The sequence below is a fragment of the Gnatocerus cornutus genome, unplaced genomic scaffold, assembly GCF_029298725.1.
Source record: "Gnatocerus cornutus isolate USDA-ARS CGAHR unplaced genomic scaffold, icGnaCorn1.1 ctg00000037.1, whole genome shotgun sequence".
In the NCBI taxonomy this organism is placed as follows: domain Eukaryota; kingdom Metazoa; phylum Arthropoda; class Insecta; order Coleoptera; family Tenebrionidae; genus Gnatocerus; species Gnatocerus cornutus.
The window spans coordinates 795,187-814,667 of record NW_028275386.1 but is presented as its reverse complement, the minus strand read 5'-3'; the positions used below and the strand labels follow the sequence as shown (position 1 = coordinate 814,667).

Genomic DNA, 19,481 nt, shown 5'->3' with positions numbered 1-19,481 from the left:
CGCATATTTCGATGCAAAACGACGATTTCTCGCCGATTTTCGTTGTTTTCTGGCTTGAATTCGCAAAGAAGAGCACGAAATCTACAAAATCATGACTTTTTACCAAGATTCAACGGCTGAATTGCAAGAAAACAGCAGAATTATCCACGAAATCATCAAAATTCTTACAGAAAACCGCATATTTCGATGCAAAACGACGATTTCTCGCCGATTTTCGTTGTTTTCTGGCTTGAATTCGCAAAGAAGAGCACGAAATCTACAAAATCATCACTTTTTACCAAGATTCAACGGCTGAGTTGCAAGAAAACAGCAGAATTCTGCACGAAATCATCAAAATTCTTAGAGAAAACCGCATATTTCGATGCAAAACGACGATTTCTCGCCGATTTTCGTTGTTTTCTGGCTTGAATTCGCAAAGAAGAGCACGAAATCTACAAAATCATGACTTTTTACCAAGATTCAACGGCTGAATTGCAAGAAAACAGCAGAATTATCCACGAAATCATCAAAATTCTTAGAGAAAACCGCATATTTCGATGCAAAACGACGATTTCTCGCCGATTTTCGTTGTTTTCTGGCTTGAATTCGCAAAGAAGAGCACGAAATCTATAAAATCATGACTTTTTACCAAGATGCGCGCCCAAACCGCAAGTGTGTTTGTCACCATATTCAAGTATTAATTCGTTTTTTTGTAGCTTTAGAAGCAAAAATGGACAAACATAAACAGCATAGAGTCACCTCCGACTCAGAGGATGAGCATGTTTCCCGCAGGAATTTTGCAAAGCGCTTGAAAACCCGGGAATTGAGGTTAGATGAACGGGGCCATCCAGAACCTCTACATCCTGGGATTTAGGGGGTTCGCGTGGCGATCTCAGTCACATACGGGTAAAGCTCTTGCAGAGTACAAACCCCAGAATCCCGCACTATCCACGTGGCAAACCTCTTTCACCCCAAATTCGTGGATAGTGTTAAAGTGGCATCAATTAACTCCAGTTTCTCAAGACTGGAAATAAAACTGTCGAGTTGCTGGGGCCGGAAATCCTGAACATTCTTGAAGAGGACCCATCACGTCCCCAGCTTTAAGAATTTCAACTGCATCAATCTTCAGTAAAACGGGTCCTATGGTCCTAGGGAGACAATTTTGTCCAAAATAGCCACTTCAACAAATTGCTCAGTCCTCAAAGCCCCGTAAGTTGGTTCAGAACGTCCTGCTGTCATCTGCCAACAACTTATTGCTGTCATCCGCTAACAAACTACGCCAGGATTTGACTTTTGCAGGTTTTCAAAACCAGTTGGAAAAGGTAACCGTTTTTCAGGAAAGAACGATGACAACAATTACAGTATAAGGAAGGAAACTATGAGTACCATGAACCATGTAGACTCATGTCGTTTACTAACTGACCCCTGTCGAAATTATCCGGCGAACGGCGGCAAAGCTTACTTACTTACCCTTCAACATCTGTAGGACAGGTTGTGACAGTAGTACTAAAATGTATTTTATTCAACAGATGTACAAGTCAAAGTAAACAATACAGACAAAGATGTATTACATACTGTTGAAAGCGCCGCTGTAGGCTTATGCCTCTTCAGCGCCTTTGAAGCTGTCCCTTCCATCAAACCAAGTTTTTTGTTCAGGTCTATGAGAACGTATCAAAGTGGCCAAGACTATCTGGAGCTAGCACGCCAAACGTTCAGGGTGTCTCTCAACCAAGGTTTCCAGCTAGGTTTGTTCAAAGAAAAAGGGGGGGAGTAAGCGAACCTAAGGAGACGGCCATGGGCATCGTTAAACCGGAGAGCCTCGTCGTATTGAACGAGAGAGTCGCGGTACAAGACGGAAATATACCGTAAGTATATTCGTTGTAGGTGCCACAGCACTCTTCAGAAATGAAAACAAATTACCAATCACTTGGTAATCTCTGATGGATTAAGGGTTAAAAATTCCCTTTCTTAAAACTCCATAACAATCTGGTTCTTCAATCACTAGTCTCTCCAACAAAACACATAGGAATTTCAAGGCCATTGACGATTTAATTCGCAAGGGGGCAATCTGATTATAGAACCTCACCCCAAACTACCACTTCCTAGTAGAAAAGCCCTGTGACAGTAATCGGTTCATACTGAACCCTAGAGAGCTGATAAACATTGTTGATTCTTTTCATTTAAAATGGAGGACTATCGTACCGAATCAAGTCCATGAAGCGAAGTAATTTTATGGCAAAATTAACCTATTTTGTTGTTTCCGTTCGTAGTGGACACCGAAAGTATCTTTCAGATTTTGGTTTCAGGATATACTGTATGAATTTGGCTGGTTGATTTTGAGCTGAACTCAGCTCTACTGGTTTTTTACTACAATGAAACTCGTTGCAACTTGGCTAGGAAACAAAGGCATCCTCTGTATCATCTATTTATATGTTACCCCGATAGGATACTTGGAGATACTCCCACACAGTGTTCATCCAATCCGATACTAACAACAACTCTATTAGAGGAACTTGGTTTCATTACAAACAGAGACAAAAGTAATCTACTTCTCTTCCAAGACAAATGTTTAAGTCGTCGTTTTTGATACTATCAACATCCTTATTCTTTTACTTGACGACAAGAAAACTAAAACCTCCAAGAAGATTTGATGTTTTCAACGACACTTCACGTGTACCGTTGGGACATTTATTTATTGGTTAGCATTTTTGGTATCAGCATATCCAGCAGTAAAATACGGTTAGCTCTATGTGCAAATTTTTCAAGGGGAATTTACTTATTTTTCACCAAGTCCTCAGAAAATATAACTCCAATATGTTGATTGCTCAAGCAGTTCACAGGATCTTGAAGGGTGGCACTCGAATATTGCAAAAGCATATAATTCAATACGAAATGAATCATTGGAAATTGAAAGTACGATGCATCCAGCTCAGGTCGGGCACTATGGCTGGTGGAGTTCTATGTTAAAAAGTACGATCTCTTTCGTATATTGTATTGAGAAAAGACTGCTTACAATGTGTTTTATTTCTACTGACAGCTAGGGTGACGTCGCAGTGACCAAACTGTTCGTACCGACTGCTGGTTACAGAATCTGGTTTTTAGGAGTTTGCAGGTATAAACTGAGGATATATGAATGGGTTTTTTGATGTCTTGTGAAATTTCCACAGTTAGGAACTCCAAAATAGAAACAAAAATGTCGCTGAGGCTCAGCAATGAACCAAAAACCCTTTACAATAATGCTCTTAAACTTTTGACAGTTATTTAGGTACCAAGTGCTTCGTCAAAGTTTACGAAGCTGTAATAAGGTAATGTTTTTCATTGAGAAAGGACAACACAACAGTCTTCTCTTACATAAATTGAATGGGAATTCACAACTTTTCAGGCTAACAAGAAGGATTGGCAATTTTGCGAGCATAGGAAGATGGTTGGATGCTTTATATATTTCTTCTAACGAAATGTTTTCGCTGATCGCGATCCTTGAATGATCTCGATGGAAACCAAATTATACAATTTTTAATCAGATTGTACAGGTTTTTGGATCAGTTTGTGTTCAATTTGAAATAACAATATGATACATATTTTTCGTGGCTAAGAGATTTAAATTCCTTAGCGATAGATGCATTTATTTACAGTAACTTGGACAAGTTTTTTCTTACCCTAAATTGATCTTTAATGACCAAGCTGAAGGCATATTAGTGGTTCCCAACTGACCGTTACAAGCATGGTTCTGATGCTATTAGGAAACCTTGTTTTTTAGTATCGATTACAGATCAACACACACAATTGGTAGTAGGACTATTGTGAAAAGAAGAAGGAGAATGAAGTCATGCTTGTCTTTCCTACAAAATGTTTTTATTTCCAAAACAATAGTTACGATGTCACAGATCAGCACGTTGCTTTGTTTGGTTATACCAGATTGTCTGTCATTATCCCCTCGTAATAATATACGTACCTAAAGGATCTGTAAGTTGAGAACAGAAAACTCCAAATATGAAGACGTATGGATGGAGCTTTTCTCCAGTGCTTCAATATATCTTATTTTTGGTTTTAATTCTAAAATCTTAAATTGTTTCATTAATTTGTCCTACAAGCGAGGTAAACACTGACTTTTGGGTACTGCTCATCGGGTGCAAATTTTTTGTTACCAAAATGCAGAGGATAAAATCAAGATTTTAAATGCATTAAACACTAGCTCGCAAGCGGATATTCACCCCTGTTGCAGCTTCTCTTTTTCCATTTTACTACGTTACAAGATTTCATTCATGAAGGTATTGAATATTCATTCTTAGGTTCCCAGATAAACCTCAGGAAGGCAACTAGTCAAAACATCAGTAGATGGATCAAGAGTACTCTTTCTCTGCAGCTGGTATTGATACTGAGAAATATTCTCATTTTGCAAGACATACATCTAACTTAGTTGTTAAAAGACAGGAAATTTCCATAGATGTAATTTGGAAGACCGCTGGTTAGGCAGAACAATCCTTGTCCTTCGAAGGGTTTTATAATTGACCTGTACAAGGTACATACCACCTTTGGAAGGAGCATAATTAATATAGGTAGCATCACTAATTTTTTAGTAAATCCTTTAATCGTATTCATGTATTCTTCCACACATCACTAAATAGTTTTATTTTTTGATGATTGTCTAAAGGAAAAATCGCAACGCAGCTTTAAACATCTACAAGTTATTATAAGTGATTAGAGGACGAGAAACCACCATACAATTATTTAATCAAATGAATTTAATGAAATTCGATTATAATTGTATAAAGTTTCTCGTCCGAATAATCACTTCCCTCTCATCCCAACATATCTGCCCCAATTGGAGACGTTGCAATTTTAGCTAAATAGGGCTTTATGCTTTAAACATAATGAAGTATGGCTGCCGCCTAGAGATATAGTTGTGCCAGGGTTGGCAAGAATGTGGCGGTATATTTGAATTGCTTTATTTTTTTGATTTTTTTTCCTTAGAAATATGCGCGGATTTGGGCCACGCTAGAGCGTAACTACAAGTTATTATAAGTGATTATTCGGACGAGAAACCTTATACAATTATAATCGAATTTCATTAAATTCATTAATTAATACTTACTAAAACGTGAGCAGGCTCTCTCGCTTAGATAGTTGAGAGTTCCGAGTTTTCGTTGGGGGTTCTTACTCCTTAAAAGGTGTGAGTTTGAGGTGGTTGGAGTGTGTTTTTTTGGATAGAGGATATCGTTTTACATCACATAGGATTTTTTTCGTATTTTTACCTGTCTTTGGGGCTGCGTTATTCATTTTTTTCTGATCCGACTTTACGTCGACCCCGTCGATTTTATTAACGTGAAGCAAAATCATAAAATCATGAAATGTCACTGAAATTTTCAAATGACAGGTGTAAATATTTTTCCATTTTTCTCAAACGTTAAAGCTTTTCCACTACTGCAAGTGTTGACCGGACATTCTCTGAAGACTTTAGAATGTGTTTTTGTACCAACATCTGGGTTTAAAATTCGTTAAATGGGTAGATTCTGCACTTTTCCATCATCATGTCGAAGCTTTGACGTCGCATGTAATTATTCAAACTGCGCTCGGACTTTTTGCACATCATTGCTTTTGAGACTATTAAAGTTTTTCGAGGTACAAAAGTGGTATTGGTGGATAGAGAAAAAAATTACAAATCGATCGATACCCATCAATCTGGGACAAGACCCAGAATTTTGGTAAAAATTGTAAAAGAGTTTTTTTGATTTTTGGTAAAATCAAGGAGGTTCTAAATTTGACAGTTCTCATCGACGCGAGAGTAAAGTTTGTTCGAGAAAATTGCCTTTTATTTAAAGAAAATGGGGCTCTGGGGGCCAATTATCGCTGTTTAAGTTGACGCCAGAAAGCCCCCCATCAATTGTGAGTGTTTGATTCATCGAAATCATCGAGACAAGTGAATTTTGAGTGAATAACGATCCTACCGTGCTCGAGCGAAAAATGCGTTCAAATCTATGGATTAAAGGTAAATTGGAGTTATTTCTAATGGAAAACATCATCAAGGCCCCTTTTTAGATGGTTTTGAGCAGATCCAGTGCGTGAAAAAGAAATAATTTTTTTCATGGTCATGATGATGCGAGAGGTCGCGCTGAATTAATTCAATCTGCGCTCGGACTTTTGTGCATTATTTGTTTTGGAACTTCTGGAGCTTTTCGAAGTACACAAGTGGTATTGGTGGAAAGAGGAAAAAATTACAAAACAATCGATGCCCATCAATCAGGTACGAGACCCAGCATTTTGGTAAAAAATGCGAAAATGTTTTGAAAAATTTCATCAAAATCAAGGAGGTTCTAAATTTGACAGTTCTCATCGTCGACGCGAGAGTGACGTTTCTTCCAGAAAATTGGATTTATTTCCAAGAAAATGGGGCTTTGGAGAGGCTACTGTTGCTGCTTGCGTCTACGAGAGAAAGCCCCCATCGACTGGGAGTGTTTGATTCATCGAGACAAGTGAATTTTGTGTAAACGACGATCCCACTATGCTCGAGCGAAAAATGCGTTCAATTCTGTGGATTAGAGGTAAATTCGAGCTCTTTACAATAAAAAACATCATCAAGGCCCCTTTTTAGATGGTTTGGAGCAGATGCAGTGCCTGAAAAAAGAATAATTTTTTTCATGGTCATGATGAAGCGAGAGGTCGCACTGAATTAATTCAAACTGCGCTCGGACTTTTGTACATTATTTGTTTTGGAACTTCTGGAGCTTTTCGAGGTACACAAGTGGTATTGGTGGAAAGAGGAAAAAATTACAAAACGATCGATGCCCATCAATCAGGTACGAGACCCAGCATTTTGGTAAAAAATGCGAAAACGTTTTGAAAAATTTCATCAAAATCAAGGAGGTTCTAAATTTGACAGTTCTCAACGTCGACGCAAGAGTGACGTTTCTTCCAGAAAATTGGATTTATTTTCAAGAAAATGGGGCGCTGAGGGCCCACTGTTGCTGCTTGCGTCTACGAGAGATAGCCCCCTTCGTCTGGGAGTGTTTGATTCATGGAGACAAGTGAATTTTGAGACAACGATGATTCTACCGTAATCGAGCAAAAAATGCGTTCACATCTATGGATTAAAGGTAAATTCGAGTTATTTCTAATGAAAAACATCATCAAGGCCCCTTTTTAGATGGTTTAGAACAGATGCAGTGCGTGAAAAAGAAATAATTTTTTTCATGGTCATGATGAAGCAAGAGGTCGCGCTGAATTAATTCAATCTGCGCTCGGACTTTTGTGCATTATTTGTTTTGGGACTTCTGGAACTTTTTAACGTACGCAAGTGGTACAGGTGGATAGAGGGAAAAATTACAAAACGATCGATACCAATCAATCAGGTAAGAGACCCAGCATTTTGGTAAAAAATGCGAAAAACTTTCCGAGACTTTCGTCAAAATCAAGGAGGTTCTAAATTTGACAGTTCTCATCGTCGACGCAAGAGTGACGTTTCTTCCAGAAAATTGGATTTATTTTCAAGAAAATGGGGGGCTGAGGGCCCACTGTTGCTGCTTGCGTCTACGAGAGATAGCCCCCTTCGTCTGGGAGTGTTTGATTCATGGAGACAAGTGAATTTTGAGACAACGATGATTCTACCGTAATCGAGCAAAAAATGCGTTCAAATCTATGGATTAAAGGTAAATTAGAGTTATTTCTAATGGAAAACATCATCAAGGCCCCTTTTTAGATGGTTTAGAGCAGATCCAGTGCGTGAAAAATAAATAATTTTTTTCATGGTCATGATGAAGCGAGACGTCGGCTTTGAATTAATTCAATCTGCGCTCGGACTTTTGTGCATTATTTGTTTTGGGACTTCTGGAGCTTTTCGAAGTACACAAGTGGTATTGGTGGAAAGAGAAAAAAATTACAAAACGATCGATACCCATCAATCAGGTACGAGACCCAGCATTTTGGTAAAAAATGCGAAAATGTTTTGAGAAATTTCATCAAAATCAAGGAGGTTCTAAATTTGACAGTTCTCATCGTCGACGCGAGAGTGACGTTTCTTCCAGAAAATTGGATTTGTTTGAAAGAAAATGGGGCTCTGAGGACTCACTGTTGCTGCTTGCGTCTACGAGAGAAAGCCCCCTTCGTCTGGGAGTGTTTGATTCATCGAGACAAGTGAATTTTGAGACAACGATGATCCTACCGTAATTGAGCAAAAAATGCGTTCAAGTCTATAGATTAGAGGTAAATTTGAGCTCTTTACAATCAAAAACATCATCAAGGCCCCTTTTTAGATGGTTTGGAACAGATGCAGTGCCTGAAAAAGGAATAATTTTTTTCATGGTCTTGATGAAGCGAGAGGTCGCACTAAATTAATTCAATCTGCGCTCGGACTTTTGTGCATTATTTGTTTTGGGACTTCTGGAGTTTTTCAAGATACAAGAATGGTATAGGAGAATGCAGAGAAAAATTACAAAACCATCGATGCCCGTCAATGTGGTGCGAGACCCAGCATTTCGGTAAAAAATGAGAAAATGTTTTGAAAAATTTCATCAAAATCAAGGAGGTTCTAAATTTGACAGTTCCCATCGTCGACGCGCCAGTGACGTTTGCTCGAGAAAATTGGATTTATTTGGAGGAAAATGGGGCTTTGGAAGACTACCATCGCTGTTTACGCCGACGGCAGAAAACCTCCCTTCAATTGTGAATGTTTGATTCATGGAGAAAGATTATTAAAAACTACAAAATCCCCTCTGAAGTTAGCCTGAGTAAGTTGGTAACTCTGTTAAATAAATCGATATCGATCGAAGTTTCGTTGGATTTGTGCGCCGACTGCTTTTCAAGCATTTCAAGAAGACAACCGATAAGTTCCCCATTAAATTCTTTCACTGGCAGTCAAGGAGAGTCAACAAAAAGTGAGGTTATGTCATGATAGTTACAAGAATGCAGGAACAAGACTCTGCAGAGTAAACAAGGGGGTCCTTTTGCATGAGACTGTCTTATATCCAAGGTATTTATTATCACTCAAGTTCCATGCAAATAGTAACGACGCCATTTTGTAGAAAATTGAAAGAACAACACGAGCTTCTATAAAGAAATCAACATTGGAGGGGCAACCATCGGGCAGTTTCTTAGAGGAGCGTCAAGGACTATGCAGTGCAAGAAAATTAAGGCCAAGGGTCCAATTGAGGAGCCCCAATAAAAACTGGAATGACAAAACGAGGAACTGAAGCTATGGAAGTAGCAGGTTTTTAAGTTCTTCAATGTTTCAAGGTACTATTCAAATTGTTTCATTATTGGAAAGATGGGGGTTGCCTTACAAACTTACTTTTTTGTTTAATAATGACTTGAGACAGCCCCCATCTCTGCCTACTGGGATTAAATATATGTTAGAAAATAGGAAAACCGTTTCTTTTTAATTCGAATTTCCCCACCTCCCCATGTCAACTTTCAACTGTCATCATTTCGTCGGTAGACGAGAGTAGGTAAACTCAGCTATAGGGGAAGGTAGAACAAATTGGATTTACAGATAAATGACATCGGTTGGACCTTCTTTTTTTCTTTTTTTCTTTACATTATTGTGATGTATTGGTTAATTCACAGTTAAAGTCCAATTTGAATTTTGCTAGGGGAGGACTGCATTCTCCAAAATATAAAAAACGGTACGATTTAACACTTTTTTCTTTTTAAATTATAAATTAAGAAAAATTGAACATGAGACCAATTTAATAAATAGCAGGGAAAAGCAAGACAGTTACGATGAATTAAAAAAATAGGTATGGAAAGGTGGGTAAATAAAAATAGAAAATTTCAAATTAAAGACGTGGAAACAAAAATTCGATTTTTTTTTATTTTACTTCAAAGCAAATAGTAGGAAAAAGTAGGGCAATTTCGGTAAATTGAAAAATTAGGTATGGAAAGGTGGATAAAAGTGAAAACTCTAAAATTAAAGACATGCAGGAATATAATTTAAACGCGTTTTTCCTTTTATTTTAAAACAATAATAGGGGAAAGTAGAGCATTTTTGGTATATAAAACAATTAGGTATGGGAAGGTGGACAAAAAGGAAAACTCCAAAATTAAAGACATGTAGGAATAAAAATTCAAAACTTTTTTCTTTGCCTTTGAAACAATAGTCAGGGAAAGTCGGACATTTTTGGCAAATTTAAATGTTAGGTATGGAAAGGTGGGTAAAAATTTAAACTCCAAAAGACATGTGGGAATAAACAATCAAAATTTTCTTTGACTTTAAAACAGTTGCAAAGGAGGGTTGATCATTTTCCACAAATTGAAAAATTTGGTATGGGAGAGTGGGTAAAATTATAAAATCCAAAATTAAAGACGTGTTGGAATAAAAATTTTGAATCTTAGTTTCTTTAAAATAAAAACTTACAAACAAGCAAAAGTAAGTAATCTTTGAGCGATATAGGGAAAGGTAGGTCCTAATGGATTTTGAACAAATAAATAATAAACTAAATATTAATTGGTAATTTTTACTACGACAACAGGCAAATAAGGAGTAAATAATCAATTTTAGAATATGTAGGGGAAGGTGGAGAAAAATGTCTTTCAATAAGTTACAAAGCTGAGACTTTAATTTTTTAATTTTATAACTCCATACCATGCAAATAAAAACGAAATAAAAATTTAATTTGAATTTTAATAGGGGAAGGTGGGGCAGGTTGAATTCTAAAGAAAACAATAAGAATTACAATTTTTTTTTCATTTTTAAATTAAACCACGTGAAAATAAAATTTCTACATCTCTATTCCCCCGACTGTCTTAATTAACAAATGGACTGATCATGCGCTTATTACCCCGACTGTTTTTTTTATTTTCAAATCGACAAATTATGCACAAAAAAATAAAGGAAATAAAAAAACAAAAACATAAATTAAACATAAAATTAAATAGATGCATCATGCGCTTATTATCCCGACTGTCTTAATTAACAATAAGACTGATCATACACTTATTATCCCGACTGTCTTAATTAACAGTAAGACTGATCATGCGCTTATTATCCCGACTGTCTTAATTAACAGTAAGACTGATCATGCACTTATTATCCCGACTGTCTTAATTAACAGTAAGAATGATCAGTCGCTTATTATCCCGACTGTCTTAATTAACAAATAGACGGATCATGCGCTTATTATCCCGACTGTCTTAATTAACAGTAAGACTGATCATGCGCTTAATATCCCGACTGTCTTAATTAACAGTAAGACTGATCATGCGCTTATTATCCCGACTGTCTTAATTAACAGTAAGACTGATCATGCGCTTATTACCCCGACTGTCTTAATTAACAAATAGACAGATCATGCACTTATTATCCCGACTGTCTTAATTAACAGTAAGACTGATCATGCGCTTATTATCCCGACTGTCTTAATTAAGAAATAGACGGATTATGCGCTTATTATCCCAACTGTCTTAATTTACAAATGGATGAATCATGTTTTCCCCCCGACTGTCTTAATTCACAAATAGACAAATCATGCGCTTATTCCCCCGACTGTCTTAATTAAGAAATAGACGAACCAAGCGATATTAAAAAAAAAAAAAAAGAAAAAAAGATAAGTATACTTAAAAAACAAGCGAGTGCTATTAATCAAGACGGGCTATTAATACTTACTAAAACGTGTACTTGCCCTCTCACTTGGATAGTTGAGAGTTCCGAGTTTTCGTTGGGGGATCCTACTCCATGAAAAGTGTGAGGTTGATGTGGTTGGAGTGTGTTTTTTTGGATAGAGGATATCGTTTTACATCACATAGGATATTTTTCGTATTTTTACCTGTCTTTGGGGCTGCGTTATTAATTTTTTTCCGATCCGACTTTACGTCGACCCCGTCGATTTTATTAACGTGAAGCAAAATCATAAAATCATGAAATGTCACTGAAATTTTCAAATGACAGGTGTAAATATTTTTCCATTTTTCTCAAACGTTAAAGCTTTTCCACTACTGCAAGTGTTGACCGGACATTCTCTGAAGAGTTTAGAATGTGTTTTTGTACCAACATCTGGGTTTAAAATTCGTTAAATGGGTAGATTCTTCACTTTTCCATCATCATGTCGAAGCTTTGACGTCGCATGTAATTATTCAAACTGCGCTCGGACTTTTTGCACATCATTGCTTTTGAGACTATTAAAGCTTTTCGAGGTACAAAAGTGGTATTGGTGGATAGAGAAAAAAATTACAAATCGATCGATACCCATCAATCTGGGACAAGACCCAGAATTTTGGTAAAAATTGCAAAAGAGTTTTTTTGATTTTTGGTAAAATCAAGGAGGTTCTAAATTTGACAGTTCTCATCGACGCGAGAGTGAAGTTTGTTCGAGAAAATTGCCTTTTATTTGAAGAAATTGGGGCTCTGGGGGCCCATTATCGCTGTCTAAGTCGACGCCAGAAAGCCCCTCATCAATTGTGAGTGTTTGATTCATCGAAATCATCGAGACAAATGAATTTTGAGTGAATAACGATCCTACCGTGCTCGAGCGAAAAATGCGTTCAAATCTATGGATTAAAGGTAAATTCGAGTTATTTCTAATGATAAACATCATCAAGGCCCCTTTTTAGATGTTTAGAGCAGATCCAGTGCCTGAAAAATAAATAATTTTTTTCATGGTCATGATGAAGCGAGACGTCGCTCTGAATTAATTCAATCTGCGCTCGGACTTTTGTGCATTATTTGTTTTGGGACTTCTGGAGCTTTGCGAACTACACAAGTGGTATTGGTAGAAAGAGGAGAAAATTACAAAACGATCGATACCCATCAATCAGGTACGAGACCCAGCATTTTGGTAAAAAATACGAAAATGTTTTGTGAAATTTCATCAAAATCAAGGAGGTTCTAAATTTGACAGTTCTCATCGTCGACGCGAAAGTGACGTTTCTTCCAGAAAATTGGATTTATTTCCAAGAAAATGGGGCTCTGAGGGCTCACTGTTGCTGCGTGCGTCTACGAGAGAAAGCCCCCTTCGTCTGGGAGTGTTTGATTCATCGAGACAAGTGAATTTTGAGACAACGATGATCCTACCGTAATTGAGCAAAAAATGCGTTCAAGTCTATGGATTAGAGGTAAATTCGAGTTATTTCTAATGAAAAACATCATCAAGGCCCCTTTTTAGATGGTTTAGAGCAGATGCAGTGCGTGAAAAAGAAATAATTTTTTTCATGGTCATGATGAAGCAAGAGGTCGCGCTGAATTAATTCAATCTGCGCTCGGACTTTTGTGCATTATTTGTTTTGGGACTTCTGGAACTTTTTAACGTACGCAAGTGGTACAGGTGGATAGAGGGAAAAATTACAAAACGATCGATACCAATCAATCAGGTAAGAGACCCAGCATTTTGGTAAAAAATGCGAAAAACTTTCCGAGACTTTCGTCAAAATCAAGGAGGTTCTAAATTTGACAGTTCTCATCGTCGACGCGAGAGTGACGTTTCTTCCAGAAAATTGGATTTATTTCCAAGAAAATGGGGCTCTGAAGGCCCACTGTAGCTGATTACGCCGACAGCAGGAAGCCCCCCTTCAATTGTGAGTGTTTGATTCATCGAGACTTTTGAATTTTGAGTAAACAACGATCCTACCGTGGTCGAGCGAAAAATGCGTTCAAATCTATGAATAAGAGGTAAATTCGAGCTCTTTACAATGAAAAACATCATCAAGGCCCCTTTTTAGATGGTTTGGAGCAGATCCAGTGGGTGAAAAAGAAATAATTTTTTTCATGGTCATGATGAAGCGAGAGGTCGCACTGAATTAATTCAATCTGCGCTCGGACTTTTGTGCATTATTTGTTTTGGAACTTCTGGAGCTTTTCGAGGTACAAAAGTGGTATTGGTGGATCAAGGGTAAAATTACAAAGCGATCAATGCCCATCAATCAGGTACGAGACCCAGCATTTTGGTAAAAAATGCGAAAATGTTTTGAAAAATTTCATCAAAATCAAGGAGGTTCTAAATTTGACAGTTCCCATCGTCGACGCGCCAGTGACGTTTGCTCGAGAAAATTGGATTTATTTGGAGGAAAATGGGGCTTTGGAAGACTACCATCGCTGTTTACGCCGACGGCAGAAAACCTCCCTTCAATTGTGAATGTTTGATTCATGGAGAAAGATTATTAAAAACTACAAAATCCCCTCTGAAGTTAGCCTGAGTAAGTTGGTAACTCTGTTAAATAAATCGATATCGATCGAAGTTTCGTTGGATTTGTGTGCCGACTGCTTTTCAAGCATTTCAAGAAGACAACCGATAAGTTCCCCATTAAATTCTTTCACTGGCAGTCATGGAAAGTCCAAAAAGTGAGGTTATGTCATGATAGCTACAAGAGTGCAGTGTTAACTACAGAATAAACAAGGGGGCCCTTTTGCATGAGACTGTCTTATATCTAAGGTATTTATTAGCACTCAAGTTCCATGCAAATAGTAACGACGCCATTTTGTAGAAAATTGAAAAAACAACACGAGCTTCTATAAAAGAAATCAACATTGGAGGTGTTACAAGTGTACGGTGCAACCATCGGACAGTTTCTGTCAAGAGGAGCGTCAAGGACATTCTTATGCAGTAAAAAAAAATTAAGGCCGAAGGCCCCATTGAGGAGCCCCTATAAAAACTGGAATGACAAAACGAGGAACTGAAGCTATGGAAAAGTGGCAGGTTTTTAAGTTCTTCAATGTTTCAAGGTACTATTCAAATTGTTTCATTATTGGAAAGATGGGGGTTGCCTTACAAACTTACTTTTTTGTTTAATAATGACTTGAGACAGCCCCCATCTCTGCCTACTGGGATTAAATGTATTTTAGAAAATAGGAAAACCGTTTCTTTTTAATTCGAATTTCCCATCTCTCCATGTCAACTTTCAACTGTCATCATTTCGTCGGTAGACGAGTGTAGGTAAACTCAGATATAGGGGAAGGTAGGACAAAGTGGATTTACAGATAAATGACATCGGTTAGACCTCTTCTTTTCCTTTTTTCTTTACATTTTTGTTATGAATAGGTTGATTTACAGTAAAAGTCCAATTTGAATTTTGCTAGGGGAGGACTGGATTTTCCAAAATATAAATAACGGTACGAATTAACACTTTTTTCCTTTTTAAATTATAAATTAAGAAATATCGAATATGAGACCAATTTAATAAATGGCAGGGGAAAGTAGGGCATTTACGGTAAATTTAAAAAATAGGTATGGAAAGGTGGGTAAAAATAGAAAATTTTAAACTAAAGATGTAGAAAGAAAAATTCAAAACTTTTTTATTTTACTTGAAAGCAAATAGTAGGAGAAAGTAAGACAATTTCGGTAAATTGAAAAATTAGTTATCGGAAGGTGGAAGGTGAAAACTCTAAAATTAAAGACATGCAGGAATATAATTTAAACGCGTTTTTCCTTTTATTTTAAAACAATAGTAGGGGAAAGTAGAGCATTTTTGGTATATAAAACAATTAGGTATGGGAAGGTGGACAAAAATGAAAACTCCAAAATTAAAGACATGTAGGAATAAAAATTTAAAACTTTTTTCTTTGCCTTTGAAACAATAGTCAGGGAAAGTCGGACATTTTTGGCAAATTTAAATGTTAGTTATGGAAAGATGGGTAAAAATTTAAACTCCAAAAGACATGTGGGAATAAACAATCAAAACTTTTTTTCTTTGACTTTAAAACAGTTGCAAAGGAGGGTTGATCATTTTCCACAAATTGAAAAATTTGGTATGGGAGAGTGGGTGAAATTGGAAAATCCAAAATAAAAGACGTGTTGGAATAAAAATTTTGAATCTTAGTTTCTTTAAAATAAAAACTTACAAACAAGCAAAAGTAAGTAATCTTTGAGCGATATAGGGAAAGGTAGGTCCTAATGGATTTTGAAAAAAATAAATAATAAACCAAATATTAATTGGTAATTTTACTACGACAACAAGCAAATAAGGAGTAAATAATCAATTTTAGAATATGTAGGGGAAGGTGGAGAAGAATTTCTTTCAATAAGTTACAAAGCTGAGACTTTAATTTTTTAATTTTATAACTCCATACCATGCAAATAAAAACGAAATAAAAATTTAATTTGAATTTTAATAGGGGAAGGTGGGACAGGTTGAATTCTAAAGAAAACAATAAGAATTACAATTTTTTTTTCATTTTTAAATTAAACCATGTGAAAATAAAATTTTTACATCTCTATTCCCCCGACTGTCTTAATTAACAAATGGACTGATCATGCGCTTATTACCCCGACTGTTTTTTTTTATTTTTAAATCGACAAATAATGCACAAAAAAATAAAGGAAATACAAAAACAAAAACATAAATTAAACATAAAATTAAATAGATGCATCATGCGCTTATTACCCCGACTTTCTTAATTAACAATTAGACGGATCATGTACTTATTCCCCCGACTGTATTAATTAACAAATAGACGGATCATGTACTTATTCCTCCGAGTGTCTTAATTAACAAATAGACAGATCGTGCGCTTATTACCCCGACTATTTTTATTAACAAATAGAGAGATCATGTACTTATTCCCCCAACTGTCATTAACAAATAGACAGATCATGCGCTTATTTCCCCGACTGTCTTAATTAACAAATAGACAGATCATGCGCTTATTTCCCCGACTCTTTTAATTAACAAATAGATGGATCATGCGCTTATTACCCCGACTGTCTTAATTAGCAAATAGACAGATCATGCACTTATTATCCCGACTGTCTTAATTAACAAATAAACAGATCATGCGCTTAATATCCCGACTGTCTTAATTAACAAATAGACAGATTATGCGCTTATTACCCCGACTCTTTTTATTAACAAATAGAGAGATCATGTACTTATTCCCCCAACTGTCATTAACAAATAGACAGATCATGCGCTTATTTCCCCGACTGTCTTAATTAACAAATAGACAGATCATGCGCTTATGTCCTCGATTCTTTTAATTTACAAATAGATGGATCATGCGCTTATTCTCCCGACTGTCTTTTTTATTTTCAAATCGACAAATTATGCACAAAAAAATAAAGGAAATATTAAAACGAAAACATAAATTAAACATAAAATTAAATAGATGGATCATCCGCTTATTACCCCGACTCTCTTAATTAACAATTAGACGGATCATGTACTTATTCCCCCGACTGTTTTAATTAACAAATAAACAGATCTTGCGCTTATTACCCCGATTGTCTTAATTAACAAATAGACGGATCATGCGCATATTAACTCGATTGTCATAATTAACATATAGACAGATCATGCGCTTATTACCCGGACTGTCTTAATTAACAAATAGACAGATCATGCACTTATTACCCCGACTCTCTTCATTAACAAATAGATGGATCATGCGCTTATTACCTCGACTGTTTTAATTATCAAATAGACAAATCATGCGCTTATTACCCCGACTCTTTTAATTAACAAATAGATGGATCATGCGCTTATTACCCCGACTGTCTTAATTAACAAATAGACTGATCATGCGCTTATTTCCCCGACTGTCTTTAAGAACAATTTGACGGATCATGTACTTATTCCCCCGACTGTCTTAATTAACAAATAGATGGATCATGCGCTTATTCCCCCGATTGTATTTTTTATTTTCAAATCGACAAATTATGCACAAAAAAATAAAGGACATAAAAAACAAAAACATAAATTAAACAAAAGAAAAAACAAAAAAAAATTAAAAAAGAGAAAACACAAAAAAAAATTGAAAGGAAATAAAGAAAAAAAACAACTACCCGTTAAAAGAAACAAATAGCTACCTACTCCATTTAATCCTCAACTGTCTTTTATTTACAAATAAACAAACCATGCGCAAAAAAAAAGAAAACAACAAAGAAAAAAAAAGAAAAAAAAACAACTGTCTTAATGTACAAAATAGACGGTTCATGCGCTTACTACCCCGACTGTCTTAATTCAAAAATAGACCGATCATGTACACACTCCCCCGACTGTCTTAATTAACAAATATATGGATCATGCGCTTATTACCCCGACTCTTTTTATTAACAAATAGAGAGATCATGTACTTATTCCCCCAACTGTCATTAACAAATAGACAGATCATGCGTTTATTACCCCGACTGTTTTAATTAACAAATAGACAGATCATGCGCTTAATATCCCGACTGTCTTAATTAACAAATAGACAGATTATGCACTTATTATCCCGACTGTCTTAATTAACAAATAGACAGATCATGCGCTTCATATCCTGACTGTCTTAATTAAAAAATAGACGGATCATGCGCTTATTACCCCGACTCTTTTAATTAACAAATAGATGGATCATGCGCTTATTCCCCCGATTGTCTTTTTTATTTTCAAATCGACAAATTATACACAAAAAAATACAGGACATAAAAAAACACAAACATAAATTAAACAAAAGAAGAAACAAAACAAAAAAATTAAAAAAGAAAAAACAAAAAAATAGAAAGGAAATAAAGAAAAAAAAACAACTACCCGTTAAAAGAAACAAATAACTACCTACTCCATTTAATCCTCAACTGTCTTTCATTTACAAATAAACAGACCATGCGCAAAAAAAGAAAACAACAAAGAAAAATAAAAGAAAAAAAACAACTGTCTTAATGTACAAAATAGACGGTTCATGCGCTTACTACCCCGACTGTCTTAATTCAGAAATAGACCGATCATGTACACACTTCCCCGACTGTCTTAATTAACAAATAGATGGATCATGCGCTTATTACCCCGACTCTTTTTATTAACAAATAGAGAAATCATGTACTTATTCCCCCAACTGTCATTAACAAATAGACAGATCATGCGTTTATTACCCCGACTGTTTTAATTAACAAATAGACAGATCATGCGCTTATTTCCCCGACTCTTTTAATTAACAAATAGGCAGATCATGCGCTTAATCTCCCGACTGTCTTAATTAACAAATAGACAGATCATGCACTTATTATCCCGACTGTCTTAATTAATAAATAGACAGATCATGCGCTTCATATCCTGACTGTCTTAATTAACAAATAGACGGATCATGCGCTTATTACCCCGACTCTTTTAATTAACAAATAGATGGATCATGCGCTTCATATCCTGACTGTCTTAATTAACAAATAGATGGATCATGCGCTTACTACCCCGACTCTCTTAATTAACAACTAGACAGATCATGCACTTATTATCCCGACTGTCTTAATTAACAGTAAGACTGATCATGCGCTTATTATCCCGACTGTCTTAATTAACAGTAAGACTGATCATGCGCTTATTATCCCGACTGCCTTAATTAACAGTAAGACTGATCATGCGCTTATTATCCCGACTGTCTTAATTAACAAATAGACGGATCATGCGCTTATTATCCCGACTGTCGTAATTAGCAAATAGACGGATCATGCGCTTATTATCCCGACTGTCTTAATTAACAGTAAGACTGATCATGCGCTTATTATCCCGACTGTCTTAATTAACAGTAAGACTGATCATGCGCTTATTATCCCGACTGTCTTAATTAACAAATAGACGGATCATGCGCTTATTATCCCGACTGTCGTAATTAGCAA

The 19,481-nt window shown here is 36.1% G+C and overlaps 1 long non-coding RNA gene across 1 annotated transcript; it reads left to right on the top strand.

Annotated features, from left to right (window-relative positions):
* The first annotated feature begins 6,412 nt into the window (after positions 1-6,412).
* Positions 6,413-7,239, top strand: LOC148166003 (uncharacterized). The gene is made up of 3 exons (XR_015771071.1): positions 6,413-6,518; positions 6,569-7,070; positions 7,121-7,239. It is a non-coding gene; the product is annotated as an uncharacterized LOC148166003 (long non-coding RNA).
* The last annotated feature ends 12,242 nt before the right edge of the window (positions 7,240-19,481 follow it).